Here is a 16,758-nt window from a genome sequence, read left to right as displayed (position 1 = left end):
TCAGTGGCTCACACCTATAATCCTAGCATTCTGGGAAGTTAAGATGGGTGGATTGCTTGAGTTTAGGCAAGTTCAAGACCAGTTTGAGCAAGAGAGAGAACCCATCTATACTAAAAATAGAAAACTTAGCTGGATATAGTGATGCCTGTCTGCAGTCCCAGGTACTCAGGAGGCTGAGCGACCCAGGAATCTGAAGTTGCTGCGAGCTATGGTGATGCCATAGCATTCTACCCGGGGTAACAGAGTGAGACTCCATCTCAGAGAAAAAAAGAAAAAGTAAAGAAAAGAAAAAAGGAATGCTGTAATAAATTTATTTCACTTCTATTTTCCTTTACATACATACACAAAAAAGTGATATGGAGGGAACTGTCTAAATTGATGTAAAAGAGCTCCTTTGATAAGAATAAAAGTAAAATTGCTAAGTGATAAGAAAACTTCACATCACAGCTGAATCAGTAATGTTTTCTTCTTTTACATTGGGATACAAAAAGTGGTGCATGTTACAGTCAGTGACTCAGATTTGATGCGATAGAAAAATACAATTGAATTAATCTGATATAATAATGTTATGTAAGATAGTTACATTGCATGGTAATAAGGCAGAACGCATAAGCTATTCAAGCACAAAAGGAAATGAACTATAATGCTACTTTTACAATCAAAGCAAGTCTGTTTTGTTTTTTTCCTGCTTGGCTCATTCCCCAATATCATATATCTATTTCTGGATGCCCACAGCCTCTTAAAGGTGTAACCCTAAGGTAACAGGCCAGCCTACTGGACCAGGAGCCACAGGTCCTGTGAAAGGCAGCTGGGATTTCATTTCCTCTCTCAACAATCTGAACACAAGACTGCGGCCAGCAGAAGGTCTCAAGGTCTGGGTGGCCAAATCTGTCAGGAAAGCGGAAGGAGACAAGCAGAGGAACCATGACAGGAGATGGTGTAGCCCTAAACAATAAATAGTGTGGGCTTGACAATCAGAGCTTTCCTGCTTCTACTTCCTGGGAAGCCTGACTGGACTTTCTGTAAGATATCTGTGATTTTACAACAAACTCCCTCCTTTGTCTGTGAACTATCTGAATGGCATGTGATCCTTACAATGAGAACAGTCTAACTATGGTGCTCAGTATCTATCAATATCATCCAGGTAGATGACTGACACCTGCAACGCACAGTGGTGGACTCTAAGAGGACACCATGGACCCAACATGGCCTATCAGAAAGCTTCCATTCCAGTGGAGAGAGTTGGACAAACAAGAAACAGGTATGTGTCGGGCAGAGTGCATGCTGTGAGTTACGACACCAGCCCGAGCAAGAGCAAGACCTCATCTCTAAAAATAGCCGGGTGTTATGGCCGGTGCCTATAGTCCCAGCTACTTGGGAGGCTGAGGCAGAGAATTGCTTGAGCCAAAGAGTTTGAGGTTGCTGTGAGCTATCACACCACAGCACTCTACTAAGGGCAACAGAGTGAGACTGTCGCAAAAATATATATATATATAATTATTTATTATTTAATAATATTATGGGAATACAAATATTTTGGTTTCATGAATTGCTTCTGCACTGCGTTAGTCATTTAATAAGTGTGCCCATCACTCATATGGTGCACACTGCACCTGTTAGGTATAATTTCATCCATGCCTGTCTCCCCCTCCATCTCTCTGATTTTTTTTTTTTTTTGAGACAGATTCTCACTCAGTTGCCCTGGGGTTGAGCGCTGTGGAGGCATAGCTCACAGCAACCTCAAACTCTTGGGCTCAAGCGATTTTCTTGCTTCAGCCTCCTGAGTAGCTGGGATTACAGGCACCTGCGACAATGCCTGGCTATTTTTTGTTTAGAGACGGGGTCTCACTCTTGTTCAGGCTAGTCTCCAACTCCTGAGCTCAGGCTATCCACCTGCCTTGCCCTCCCAGAGTGCTAGGATTACAGGTGTAAGCCACTGCACCCAGCCCTCACATCTCCTTGATTTTTGTTGAGTTTTACTTCAATCTGTGGACATGAATACTGATCAGTTAGTTTCAATTTAATAGACACCATATGTGTGGTGTTGGTTTTTCCATTCTTATAATACTTCACTTAGGAAAATGGTCTCCAGTTCCACCCAGATTGTTGCAAAAGGTTTTAATTCATTTTTAATAGCTGAGTAGTGCTCCATGTTATACATATACCACATTTTTTTTTTCATATACCACATTTTATTAATCCACTCCTGAATTGACACTTGGGTTGATTCCACATCTATGTGATTGTGAACTGTGGTGCAATAAACATTCTAGTGCAAGTGTCTTTTTGACCAATATGACTTTTTTTTCCTTTGTGTAAATGCCCAGTAGTGGGATTGCTGGATCGTTCTTTAAAGAATCTCAATACTGGGCGGCGCCTGTGGCTCAGTCGGTAGGGCGCTGGCCCCATATACCGAGGGTGGCGGGTTCAAACCCAGCCCCAGCCAAACTGCAACCAAAAAATAGCCGGGCGTTGTGGCGGGCGCCTGTGGTCCCAGCTACTCGGGAGGCTGAGGCAAGAGAATCGCTTAAGCCCAGGAGTTGGAGGTTGCTGTGAGCTGTGTGAGGCCACGGCACTCTACCGAGGGCCATAAAGTGAGACTCTGTCTCTACAAAAAAAAAAAAAAAAAAAAAAAAAAAGAATCTCAATACTATTTTCCATGGAAGCTGTACTAGTTTACAGTCCCACCAACAAAGGAACAGTGTGTAAGTGTTCCTTTCTCTCCCATCCACACCAGTATCTATTGTTCAGGGGCTTTTTCATAAAAGCCATTCTCATTGATGTTAGGTAGTATCTCCTTATGGTTTTGATTTGCATTTTTCTGATGATTAGTGAAGTTGAGCATTTTTTCATGTGTTTGGCCATTAGTCTATCTTCTTTTGAAAAGCTTCTTCTGCAAACTTTTTTTTTTATTGTTGGGGATACATTGAGGGTACAAAGAACCAGGTTGCATTGATTGCATTTGTTAAATAAAGTCCCTATAATTGTGTCCCGCCCCGAAAAGGTGTGTCACATACCATGACCCTCCTTCCCTCTCTCTCCTCTTCCTTTCCCCTGCCCCTTCCTCCTTCTCTCTCTCTGTTCTCTCCTTCCCCCCACTCCCTCCCTCCTTCCCCCTCTGCTCTGCCCTTCCCCTACCCCCCACCACGTACTAGGTCATCAACTGTCCTCATATGAGAATTAAATACATAGGATTCTTGCTTGCTTCTCCATTCTTGTGATGCTTCACTAAGAATAATGTGTTCCACTTCCATCCAGGTTTATACAAAAGATGTAAAGTTGCCACCTTTTTAATGGCTGAATAGTATTCCATGGTATACACATACCACAGTTTGTTAATCCATTCTTGGGTTGGTGGGTACTGAGGCTGTTTTCACGTTTTGGTGATTGTAAACTAAGCTGCAATAAACAGTCTAGTGCAAGTGTCCTTATGCTTTGTAAAAGGATTTTTTTTTCCTTCTGGGTAGACGCCCAGTAATGGGATTACAGGATCAAATGGGAGGTCTAGCTTGAGTTCTTTGAGGGTTCTCCTTTTTCCTTCCAAAAAGGTTGTGTTAGTTTGCAGTCCCACCAGCAGTGGAAAAGTGTTCCCTTCTCTCCACACATCCATGCCATGCAAACTTTATTTTATCTTTTTTTTTGAGACAGAGTCTCACTTTATCACCCTGGCTAGAGGCCCAGCTAGTTTTTATAGAGAGGGTCTCTACTCTTGCTCAGGCTGACCTTGAACTCATGAGCTCAGCAATCCACCCACCTCGGCCTCCCAGAATGCTAGGATTACAGGTGTGACCCACCATGCCCAGCCTTCCTACATACTTTTTAATAGGGTTGTCTGATTTTTTTCTTGCTGATTTGCTTGAGTTTTTTTTTAATAGATTCTGGTTATTAACCTTTCGTCAGATACATAGCATGCAAATATTTTCTCCCATTCTGTAGGATATTTTCCCTGTTGATGGTGTCCTTGGCTCTGCAGAAACTATTATTATCACTGTATTTCATCAATTCTAAGAAAGACCCCCCCCAATATTTTGCTAACTCTAAAAATGGGATGTATATTTAAATATTCAATATCTGACAATCCCTCTAAGCTGTTTTCCCCAAATTATAATATCATGGATGTGAGATGCTCCATATTGCTAACAGCATCTTAGATTCAGTACATTAAACACATTACCTGACCTATGAAAGACACTTAATTTTCATGTAATGAATGAATGAATGTTGAACTATACTAGTCTGTTTTCTATAATCAAAAGAAATGGGTTCAGTTTCCCCAATTATACAATTCCTCTACTACTAAAAATTAAAGCTATTTATTCTAAACAAAGGTTTCTCAAATATCTAAACATATAGCAACTTGCCAGAAATTCTACCCTTCCCTTGAGTTATAAAATACGAGGCTTGGCTCCGCACCTGTAGCTCAGCGGCTAGGGCACCAGCCACATGCAACGGAGCTGGCGGGTTTGAACCCAGCCTGGGCCTGCCAAACAACAATGACAACTACAACCAAAAAATGGCCAGGTGTTGTGGTGGGCACCTGTAGTCCCAGCTCCTTGAGAGGCTGAGGCAAGAATTGCTTAAGCCCAAGAGTTTGAGGTTGCAGTGAGCTATGATGTCACAGCACTCAACCAAGGGAGACAAATTAAACTCTGTCTCATAAAGAAATAAATCCTGGCACTCGGGAGGTCCAGGCAGGTAGATTGCCCTGAGCTCACAGGTTTGAGACCAGCCTGAGCAAGAGCAAGACCTCATCTCTAAGATGCCCGTAGACCAAGCTGCTTGGGAGGCTGAGGCAACAGAATTGCTTGACCCCTAAGAGTTTGAGGTTGCTATTAGCTGTGATGCCATGGCGCTCTACCAAGGACATAGTGAGACCCTGTCTCAAAAAATATGTAAATAGTCTGGGCACCTATAATTCAAGCAGCTAAGGTGCCAGCCACATACACCAGAGCTGGCAGGTTTGAATCCAACCTGGGCCTGCCAAACAATGACAACTACAACCAAAAAAAAAAACTCTGGGCATTGTGGAGGGCGCCTGTAGTCCCAGCTACTTGGGAGGCTGAGGCAAGAGAATCACATAAGCCCAGGAGTTGGAGGTTGCTGTGAGCCGTGATGCCACGTTACTCTACCCAGGGCAACAGCTTGAGGCTCTGTCTCAAAAAAAAAAAAAAAAAAGTATATATAATTATATAATTGTATAATATGTTATAATATATAATTATATTATATTATACATAATATATATGTATATTATGTATACATATATACATATGTACAATATATGTATATATTAATTAATATAATATATAATTATATAATACAATAAATTATATATTTATATAATATATGATATAATTATATCTATTATATAACATACATTTTTATAATTTTATAATTATAATATAATTACATATTATAATAAATATTATATAATTATAACATATAATTATATAATTATATAATTTAATATATAATTATATAATTTTATAATAATTTTATAATTTAATATATAATTATATAATTTTATAATTATAACATGATTACATATTATAATAAATTATATATAATATATAATATATTATTTATATACATATATATATATACATAAATAAAATAAAGTATCAGGCTCTAGGAAGCAACATTAAGAATTCTAATATAAGAGCCAGGCATGATGGCTCATACCTGTAATCCTAGCACTTTGGAAGGTTGAGACAACAGGAGGATTGCTGGAGCCAAAGGGTTCAAGACCAGCCTGACAAAGAGTAAGACCCCCATCTCTACAAAAAATAGAAAAGTCAGCCACGCATGGTGGTATATGCCTGTAGTTCCAGATACTCAGAAAGCTGAGGCAGGAGGATTGCTTGAGCCCAGACATTTGAGGTTGCAGTGAGCTATGACCACGCCACCATACTAGGGCAAGATTCTGTGTCAACAACAACAACAAAAGAATTCTAATATAAGCTGTATCTCTTATGTCAAGAGAATCATTACTAAACAAAGGAAGCAATTAATGTATGTTTGTTTTAAGAGACAAGATCTCACTTCATCTCCAGGCTGGAGTACACTAGTGTGGTCACAGGTCACTGTAGCCTGGAAATCCTTGGCTCAGGCAATTCTCCCACCTCAGCCTTCCTAGTTGGGAGTACAGGCATGCGCCATCATGCTTGGCTATCATTATGTAGATTCTTTCTTTATTTTTTTGAGACAGAGTGTCACTCTGTTGTCCTGGGTAGAGTACCGTGGGGTCACAGCTCACAGCAACCTCAAACTCTTGGGCTCAAGTGATCTCCTTGCCTCAGCCTCCTGAGTAGCTGGGACTACAGGTGCCTGCCACAATGCCTGGCTACTTTTAGAGGCAAGGTTTCACTCTTGCTTAGGCCGGTTTTGAACTCGTGAACTCAGGCAATCCACCTGCCTTGGCCTCCCAGAGCACTAGGATTATAGGTGTGAGCCACCATGCCCAGCCTTGTAAATTCTTTAAAAAGCAAAATGTTAGCTCATTGGTAAAAAGGATTATTATAAATAATCTCACAAAATTTCATGGTGCTCAGCTGCATTTGATACCCTATCTTGATACTCTGATACATACACACACACATACACACACACACACACACACAAAAGATCAAAGTGAAAAATCTACAGAGGTATACCTTATTTATCTAGGCTATTTGGAATAGGAAGTAAATAAGCAAAATTTCCAGGCCAAGCACGGTAGTTCACAACTGTAATCCCAGCAGTCTGGGAGGCCAAGGCCAAGGATGGTGGATTATCTGAGCTCAGGAATTCAAGATAGCCTGAGCAAGAGTGAGACCCCATCTCTACTAAAAATAGAAACGCTAGCCAGGCTTTGTGGCAGGGCCCTGTAGTCCCAACCAACTATTCAGAAGGCTCAGGTGGAAAGATAACTTAAGCCCAGAAGTTTGAGGTTGCTATGAGTTTTGTTGCTATGACACTCTAGCCTAGAGAACAGGGTGAGAGTTTGTCACACAAAAAAAAAAGGGGGCGGCACCTGTGGCTCAGTCAGTAGGGTGCCGGCCCCATATACCGAGGGTGGCGGGTTCAAACCCGGCCCCGGCCAAACTGCAACCAAAAAATAGCCGGGCATTGTGGCGGGTGCCTGTAGTCCCAGCTACTCGGGAGGCTGAGGCAAGAGAATCACCTAAGCCCAGGAGTTGGATGTTGCTGTGAGCTGTGTGAGGCCACGGCACTCTACCCAGGGCCATAGGGTGAGACTCTGTCTCTACAAAAAAAAAAAAAGGATGGGCGCCCGGACCTCCATAAAAGCTGCGCACAATCAGCAATCAGCGCACAGGCCTCTGTAAGAGCTGTGCTGCGATCAGCTATCTGCTCCCGCCCAGACCCTGGTAAGAGCTGCCCCCGCTGGGCCTCCACACACCCTGACCAGGAATTCTGGGAGTCGCGCAACCCTGCGTCCTTCCTCCTGTACCCTCCCTGCCTCCACACCGGCCTGCTCGGCTGGCCAGGGACTCTGGTAGCCGCATGCCCTCTGGAGCCCTCCTGCCTCTGTGCAGAGCCCTTCTCCTGGCCACAGACTGCTGGAGCCTTGGGCTCTCTGAGCCAAAATCAATGGGCGCCAGGCACTCCCAGAACTGTGTGCATCCCCCACCCGCCCTGTTGCTGGATCTGAGTGTGTCACACTCTGGAGCTGCTACCACAATTAGAACTCCCTGGCTGGGGCAGCCCCAGAGGAGCTACACAGGGTCACTCCCTACAAAGATCCAGCAACAATAGAGCGATCCTGCTGGAGTCTAATCTTGGAGAGGCACCTCCCCAACTCTGAGGACAGCTAGAGGCAACGGTGAAAAAACAATCATGAGGCGAAATCAAAAGATAAACTCTGGCAATATGAATAATCAGAGTAGATCAACTCCCCCAAGAATCAATGGGGCAGACACAGCACAAGATCTCATGCACAAACAAATAGCTGAGATGTCAGAAATCGAATTCAGAATCTGGATAGCAAATAAGATCGAACTAGAATTCCAAGCAGTAACCCAAAAGATATCTCAAGAATTCAACGAATTCAAAGGCCAAATGACCAAAGATTTTGACACGTTGAGACAAAAAGTTGCAGCCCTCAAAGATCTGAGACACAGTCGAATCCCTCAATAACAGAATGGAGCAAGCAGAAGAAAGGATTTCTGACACTGAAGACAAAGCTCTCGAACACTCCCAAACTCTCAAGGAGGAAGAGAAATCGAGGGCAAAAACAGATCACTCTCTCAAAGAGCTCTGGGATAATTCAAAGAAAACCAATATCCGTCTTATAGGGATCCCCGAAAGTGATGACATGGCTTCACAAGGCACAGAGTCTCTTCTCCATGAGATTATGAAAGAGAACTTTCCAGACATGCCAAGAGATTCTGAAATTCAGATAGCAGACAGTTTCAGAACTCCAGCACGACTCAACCCAAATAAGACATCCCCCAGACACATCATAATCAATGTCACTAAAGTTAATATGAAGGAGAAAATTCTGAAAGCAGCCAGACGAAAGAAAACCATCACCTACAAGGGGAAGAATATTAGAATAAGTGCAGATCTCTCTGCTGAAACCTTTCAAGCTAGAAGAGTATGGTCATTGACTTTTAATCTCCTAAAACAAAATAACTTTCCACCCAGGATCCTGTATCCAGCTAAACTGAGTTTCATTTATGACGGTGAAATTAAATACTTTAACAACATTCACATGTTGAAAAATTTGCCATAACTGGGCGGTGCCTGTGGTTCAGTGAGTAGGGCACCGGCCCCATATGCCGAGGGTGGCGGGTTCAAACCCAGCACCCGCCAAACTGCAACAAAAAAATAGCCGGGCATTGTGGCGGGCACCTGTAGTTCCAGCTGCTTGGGAGGCTGAGGCAAGAGAATCGTGTAAGCCCAAGAGTTAGAGGTTGCTGTGAGCCATGTGACGTCATGGCACTCTACCTGAGGGCAGTACAGAGAGACTCTGTCTCTACAAAAAAAAAAAAAAATTTGCCATAACTAAACCAGCTCTCCAGGATATTCTCAGACCTATCCTCCATAAAGACCAGAGTAATCCTTCACCACAAAAGTAAACGCACCCAAAAATTTTTTATCAAATTCCAACTTCTACAGTCACAAAAGGATTAAAAATGTCCACTGGCCCCTCAAAAGGCTTATCAATATTCTCAATTAATGTGAATGGTTTTAATTGTCCTCTAAAGAGGCACAGGTTGGCTGACTGGATACAAAAACTCAAGCCCGATATCTGCTGCATACAAGAATCTCATCTTACATTAAAAGACAAATATAGACTCAAGGTGAAGGGATGGTCATCTATACTCCAGGCAAATGGAAAGTCGAAAAAAGCAGGTGTTGCAATCCTATTCACAGATGCAATAGGCTTTAAACCAACCTAAATAAGGATGGACACTTCATATTTGTTATGATGAGGTTTTAATTATTAATATTTATGCAGATTAAATTAGTAATATTTACCAGAATGCACCTCAATTTATATGAGAAACTCTAACAGACATGAGCAACTTGATTTCCTCCAGTTCCATAGTAGTTGGAGATTTTAATACCCCTCTAGCAGTGCTGGATAGATACTCCAAAAAGAAGCTAAGCAAAGAAATTTTAGATTTAACCTTAACCATTCAACATCTGGACTTAACAGACATCTACAGGGTGGCGCCTGTGGCTCAGTGAGTAGGGCGCCAGCCCCATATGCCGAGGGTGGCGGGTTCAAACCCAACCCCGGCCAAACTGCAACCAAAAAATAGCCGGGCGTTGTGGCGGGCGCCTGTAGTCCCAGCTGCTCGGGAGGCTGAGGCAAGAGAATCGCGTAAGCCCAAGAGTTAAGAGGTTGCTGTGAGCCGTGTGACGCCACGGCACTCTACCCGAGGGCGGTACAGTGAGACTCTGTCTCTACAAAAAAAAAAAAAAAAAAAAAAAAAAAAACCACACATCTACAGAACATTTCATCTCAACAAAACTGAATACACATTCTTCTCATCAGCCCACGGAACATACTCCAAAATCGACCACATTCTAGGCCACAAATCCAACCTCAGCAAATTTTAAAAAATAGGAAATTATTCCTTGCATCTTCTCAGACCATCATTGAATAAAAGTTGAATTCAATAACAACAGGAATCTGCATACCCATACAAAAACATGGAAGCTAAATAACCTTATGCTAAGGATAGATGGGTTATAGATGAGATTAAGAAGGAAATCACCAAATTTTTGGAACAAAACAACGAAGACACAAATTATCAGAACCTCTGGGATACTGCAAAGGCAGTCCTAAGATGGAAATTTATAGCACTGCAAGCCTTCCTCAATAAAACGGAAAGAGAGGAAATTAATAACTTAATGGGACATCTCAAGCAACTGGAGAAGGAAGAACATTCCAACTCCAAACCCAGCAGAATAAAAGAAATAACTAAAATCAGAGCAGAATTAAATGAAATTGAAAACAAAAGAATTATACAACAGATCAATAAATCCAAAAGTTGTTTTTTTGAAAAGATCAATAAAGGCTCGGCGCCTGTGCTCAAGTGGCTAAGGCGCCAGCCACATACACCTGAGCTGGCAGGTTCAAATTCAGCCCAGGCCCGCCAAACAACAATGACAACTGTAACTAAAAAATGGCTGGGCATTGTGGTGAGTGCCTGTAGTCCCAGCTACTTCGGAGGCAGAGGCAGGAGAATCGCTTGAGCCCAGGAGATGGAAGTTGCTGTGAGCTGTGATGCCACAGGACTCTACCCAGGGTGACAGCTTGAGGCTCTGTCTCAAAAATAAAAAAAATTAAAAAATCAATAAAATAGATAAACCTTTGGCCAACCTAACCAGGAAAAAAAGAGTAAAATCTCTAATCTCATCAATCAGAAATTACAAAGACAAAATAACAACAGACCCCTCAGAAATTCAAAGAATCCTTAACGAATATTACAAAAACTCTACTCTCAGAAATATGAAAATCTGAAAGAAATCGACCAATACTTAGAAGTACGCCACCTACCAAGACTTAGCCAGAATGAAGTGGAAATGTTAAACAGGCCTATATCAAGTTCTGAAATAGCATCAACTATACAAAATCTCCCTAAAAAGAAAAGCCCAGGACCAGATGGCTTTACATCAGAATTCTACCAAACCTTTAAAGAAGAACTAGTACCTACATTACTAACCCTCTTCCAAAATATAGAAAAAGAAGGAATACTACCCAACACATTCTACGAAGCTAACATCACCTTGATCCCTAAACCAGGAAAAGACCCAACAAGAAAAGAAAATTATAGACCAATATCACTAATGAATATTGATGCAAAAATATTCAGTAAGATCCTAACAGAATCCAACAAAACATCAAAAAAATTATACACCATGACCAAGTGGGATTTATCCCAGGGTCTCAAGGCTGGTTCAACATACGTAAATCTATAAATGCAATTCAGCACATTAAACAAACTAAAAAATAAAGACCATATGATTCTCTCAATTCATGCAGAAAAAGCTTTTGATAATATCCGGCATCCCTTCATGATCAGAACACTCAAGAAAATCAGTATAGAAGGGACATTTCTTAAACTAATAGAGGCCATCTACAGCAAACCCACAGCCAATATTGTATTGAATGGAGTTAAACTGAAATCATTTCCACTTAGATCAGGAACCAGGCAAGGTTGCCCATTGTCTCCATTGCTCTTTAACATTGTAATGGAAGTTTTAGCCATTGCAATTAGGGAAGAAAAGGTGATCAAGGGTATCCACATAGGGTCAGAAGAGATCAAACTTTCACTCTTTGCAGATGATATGATCGTGTATCTGGAAAACACTAGGGATTCTACTACAAAACTTTTAGAAGTGATCAAGGAATACAGCAATGTCTCAGGATACAAAATCAACACCCATAAATCTGTAGCCTTTATATATACTAACAATAACCAAGCCAAAAAAACAGTCAAGGACTCTATTCCTTTCACAGTAATGCCAAAGAAGATGAAATATTTGGGAGTATACCTAACAAAGGACTGAAAGATCTCTATAAAGAGAACTATGAAACTCTAAGAAAAGAAATAGCTGAAGATGTTAACAAATGGAAAAACATACCACACTCGTGGCCGGGAAGAATCAACATTGTTAAAATGTCTATACTACCCAAAGCAATATATAATTTTAATGTAATTCCTATTAAAGCTCCATTGTCATATTTTAAAGACCTTGAAAAAAATAATACTTCATTTTATATGGAATCAGAAAAAAACCTCAAATAGCCAAAACATTACTCAGAAATAACAACAAAGCAGGAGGAATCACGCTACCAGATCTGAGACTGTACTATAAATCGATAGTGATCAAAACAGCATGGTACTGGCACAAAAACAGAGGAATAGATGTCTGGGACAGAATAGAGAACCAAGAGATGAATCCAGCCACTTACTGTTATTTGATCTTTGACAAGCCAATTAAAAACATTCAGTGGGGAAAAGATTCCCTGTTTAACAAATGGTGCTGGGTGAACCGGTTGGCGATTTGTAAAAGACTGAAACTGGACCCACACCTTTCACCATTAACTAAGATAGACTCTCACTGGATAAAAGATTTAAACTTAAGACATGAAACTATAAAAATACTTGAAGAAAGTGCGGGAAAACTCTTAAAGAAATTGGTCTGGGTGAATACTTTATGAGGAGGACTCCCCAGGCAACTGAAGCAGTATCAAAAACACATTACTGGGACCTGATCAAACTAAAAAGCTTCTGCACAGCCATAGTAAGTAAAGCAAGCAGACAGCCCTCAGAATGGGAGAAAATTTTTCCAGGTTATACCTCTGATAAAGGTTTAATAACCAGAATCCACAGAGAACTCAAACATATTAGCAAGAAAAGAACAAGTGATCCCATCTCAGGGTGGGCAAAGGACTTGAAGAGAAACTTCTCTTAAGAAGACAGATGTACGATCTACAAACACATGAAAAAAAGCTCATCATCCTTAATCATCAGAGAAGTGCAAATCAAAGTTACTTTGAGATATCACCTAACCCCAGTAAGAGTAGCCCACATAACAAAATCCCAAAACCAGAGATGTTGGTGTGGATGTGGAGAAAAGGGAACACTTCTACACTGCTTGTGGGAATGCACACTAATACGTTCCTTTTGGAAGGATGTTTGGAGAATACTTAGAGATCTAAAAATAGACCTGCCATTCAATCCTATAATTCTTCTACTAGGTATATACCCAGAAGACCAAAAATCACAACGTAACAAAGACATCTGTACCAGAATGTGTATTGCAGCCCAATTCATAACTGCTAAGTCATGGAAGAAGCCCAAGTGCCCATCGACCCATGAATGGACTAGCAAATTGTGGTACATGTATACCATGGAATATTACGCAGCCTTAAAGAAAAATGGAGACTTTACCTCTTTCATGTTTACATGGATAGAGCTGGAACATATTCTTCTTAGCAAAGTATCTTAGGATGGAAGAAAAAGTATCCAATGTACTCAGCCCTACTATGAAGCTAATTTATAGCTTTCACATGAAGGCTATAACCCAAATATAGCACAAGAATATGGGGAAAGGGCCAAGGGAGGGGAGAGGAGGGGGGAGGTTAGGGTGGAGGGAAGGTAATGGCTGGGGCCACACCTACGGTGCATCTTAGAATGGGTACAGGTGAAACTTACTAAATGCAGAATACAAATGTCTACATACGGTAACTAAGAAAATGCCATGAAGGCTACGTTGAACAGTTTGATGAGATTATTTCAGATTTTATATGAAACCAGCATATTGTACCCCTTGATTGCACTAATGTACATAGGTATGATTTAATAGTTTTAAAACATAAAAAAAGGAAACAACAGTAAGTAAAATTTCTAGATAAATGAGATTTACTCCTTGAACGTAATATTATTTTCTATCGTAACCATTTTATTTTATTATTATTTTCTTTTTGAGATGAGATCTCACTCTGTAACCCTGGCTGGAGTGAAATAGCATTTAGAGTTCACTGCAGCCTTGAACATCAGGGCTCAAGTGATCCTCCCACCTCAGCCTCCCAAGTAACTGGAACTACAAGAGTGCACATCATGCCTGGGTAATTTTTTTTTTTTTTGCAGTTTTTTTTTGGCTGGGGCTGGGTTCGAACCCACCATCTCCGGTATATGGTGCCGGCGCCTTACTCCTTTGAGCCACAGGTGCTACCCATGCCTGGGTAATTTTTAAGTTTTTCATAGAGACAGGGTCTTGCTATGTTGCTCAGGCTGGTCTTGAGCTCCTGGTCTCAAGTGATGCTCCTGTTTTAGCCTCTCAAAGTGCTGGGATTACAGGCATAAGCCACTATCCCAGTCTGTAACCATTTTAAACAAGAATCTTAAAAATATTTAATTTACTCTCCCACTTTAGTAATCAGTATTGACTAAGATGCTGTGGTTTCCACAATCCTTAACATGCCTGTACTTGCTCTAACCTTTTGTGGGAAATCTGGAAGCTAACAGCTGTTTGCCCAGAATGCCCTCATTTTTTTTTATTCTAATGTACATGTTTTTTGTCTTCAGTCTCCTCCTCCATTAGCGGACTATCACCTATTACTTTTTGATATTCATGGTGTGCTAAGTTTTAAAAGCTTCTTCTAACAACCCTATTTTTAATGGTTTTAGATCAAGAAACCAAACAACTTTGTTAGAATTGTACTTAAAAACCAAGCTTAAGGCTTGGTGCCTGTAACTAAGGGGTTAGGGCGCTGGCCACATGCGCTAGGGCTAGTGGATTTGACCAGCCTGGGCCTGCTAAACAACGACGACAACAACAACAACAACAAAATAGCTGGCAGGTGCTGTGGCAGGTGCCTGTAGTCCCAGCTACTTGGGAAGCTGAGGCAAAAGAATTGCTTAAGCTCAAGTATTGAAGGCTGTTGTGAGCTGTGATGTTACAGCCCTCTACTGAGGGCAACACAGTGAAACTATGTCTCCAAAAAAAAAAAAAAAAACCTAAGATTAAACAGATTACTAATTGAATGGCTTACCTATGAATAAAATGCATAAAGCCTTTTTTTTTTTTTTTTTTTTGAGACAGTCTCTCACTCTAGATAAGGTGCAGTGGTATCCATCACAACTCACTGCAACCTCAAATTCCTGGGCTCAAGCAATCCTCCTGCCTCAGCCAGGACTGGGACTACCAGTGTGCTCCACCCTGCCCAGCTAATTTTTTTCCATTTTCTTAGGTAAAGATGGAGTTCTGCTCTTGCTCAGACTGGTCTTGAGCTCAAGTGATCCTTCCACGTCAGCCTCTCAGAATGCTAGAATAACAGGTACGAGCCTCCATGCCTAGCCCAAAGCCTATAACTTATAAGAAATACCATATCTTCTCAGATACAGGCAGTCCCCAGGTTATGAACAAGGTAGGTTCTGTAGGTTTGTTCTTAAGTTGAGTGAGCATGTAAGTTGGAACAGGTACATTTACTTATTACCTGTAACAGCCTTCTTTCATAAGTGTAAGTTGTACATAAGTCAGATGTTTGTGACTCGGGGACTGCCTATATAAGGCAATCTCTTACTTTCCCAAAAAGATCCAAAAGTTTATTTACCAATTTATATACATCAACTTTTATAGATATAGAAAAACTGGCTGACTTATACTATTTATTTTATTAGTATTTCACTATTACATACTTTAAATCACATAATAAAATATATTAATTTTGATATAACGCTTTATTCCCTACTCTCTCACTTAATAAAAATAATTTTTACCCTCAATAATAAAAGTAATAATAATATTTTTTATTTATTTATTTATTTATTTTTTGCAGTTTTTGGCCAGGGCTGGGTTTGAACCCACCACCTCCAGTATATGGAGCCAGTGCCCTACTCCTTTGAGCCACAGGTGCTGCCCTAATAAAAATAATTTTATTTGAATTCTTCATATGTATTTTCAACATCAGTGTTTTCCTCACAAAAATAGCTCATTGATCTAAACGTTTTCCATAGCTCATCATCCTCAGTTTGGCTTAAATTTTTTCTGAGAATACAGGAGTTTTTAAATCATCTATGAGGCTATCACTAAAACTTGATTCCAAGTTACAAGTAATCACTCCGACGACACTAAGGCAGTTGAAGTCTTTTTTTATTTGTCCTCCAAGAGCAATATGATTTGTAAAATGGAATATATGCTATGCAGCTTTCTTAGTGATATTTACAAGGTTCCTCTGTCTTGAAATTTAACACAACTGGGAGGGTAAACCCACAGGAACATTTACTCAATGTGGGCTAGCCCCCTACCTCCTTTTCTCCTGGTCCCTGAGGGGACCTCTGTAAGCATCCAAAACTCATTCTGACCAAGGTTATCGCGAATGTGCTTTCCTAAACAGTGCTTTATTGTTCAAAAGGAAGGAGATAAAGGAACACTCTGGATTATGGGAGACTTTGTAAGGATCCAAATAGAAGGCGATTTCCTCTCATATGAGTGATTATTTGGAAGGAAGTTCTGCCTTATTTGAGGCACAGAACAGAGTATCAAGCAACAGAAGAGTCCAAGGAGAAGAGTGGCCTGCAGAATCAGATGGGTTTGAATGCACATTACCCATAGTGAAGGAAGCTTGGGCCTGCGGAGTGCTCTGCCACATAGCTGCCTCCACTGCTTTCAGCACCATCCTCATCCAAACCACATGGTTACTCAGTGGGCCTTCTGACTTTACTTCTTGTTGTAGCCATATTCTCAGTAGACAAGATTGCCAGAAAAATGCCTATGATTTTGAAGTAGTCC

General features: G+C 40.8%; 1 protein-coding gene across 7 annotated transcripts in view; it reads right to left on the bottom strand.

The window, feature by feature from the left end:
- The window catches only part of MOK (MOK protein kinase), an 89,540-nt gene that overhangs the window by 13,589 nt on the left and 59,193 nt on the right, over positions 1-16,758 (bottom strand). The window lies entirely within an intron of this gene.

The sequence above is a fragment of the Nycticebus coucang genome, chromosome 9 (genome assembly GCF_027406575.1).
Source record: "Nycticebus coucang isolate mNycCou1 chromosome 9, mNycCou1.pri, whole genome shotgun sequence".
Classification (NCBI taxonomy): Eukaryota; Metazoa; Chordata; class Mammalia; order Primates; family Lorisidae; genus Nycticebus; species Nycticebus coucang.
Note: the sequence above shows the minus strand (reverse complement) of the source record. Positions and strands in the feature narration are given on the sequence as shown.